Raw genomic sequence first — 464 nt, 5'->3', positions numbered from 1 at the left:
CGCCATTAGTATAGGCCATGGTGCGCCATTAGTATGCCTCCCAGGGGCCATGTATACCCAGGTGCTTTGGATACTAATGGCGCACCACAACTGGATGCGCCATTAGTAACTGCGGCATACTAATGGCGCACTGTCCTGTGATGCGCCATTAGTGATGCGCCATTTTGAATATAGATCTGGATCGTGATTTTTTGCCCATTTTTTGCTCGTTTTTTTGCTTGTTTTTTGGCACGACATTATTTCAAATTTTGTTCCTGTTTTTGGATCTTGTTGCCATGGTCTTTTGCCGGAGAGGAGTTCGCCGGAGAGGAGGAGGAGGAGGTCGCTGGAGAGGAGGAAGGAGAAACCATGAGGGGATGGGAGGAGCTCACCGGAGAGGAGGGAGGAGGAGCTCACCGGAGAGGAGGGGGGAGGAGCTCACCAGAGAGGAGGGAGGAGGAGCTCACCGGAGAGGAGGGAGGAGG

Source organism: Triticum dicoccoides, chromosome 7A, assembly GCF_002162155.2.
Source record: "Triticum dicoccoides isolate Atlit2015 ecotype Zavitan chromosome 7A, WEW_v2.0, whole genome shotgun sequence".
Lineage (NCBI taxonomy): Eukaryota > Viridiplantae > Streptophyta > Magnoliopsida > Poales > Poaceae > Triticum > Triticum dicoccoides.
This window is presented reverse-complemented; position numbering follows the sequence as displayed.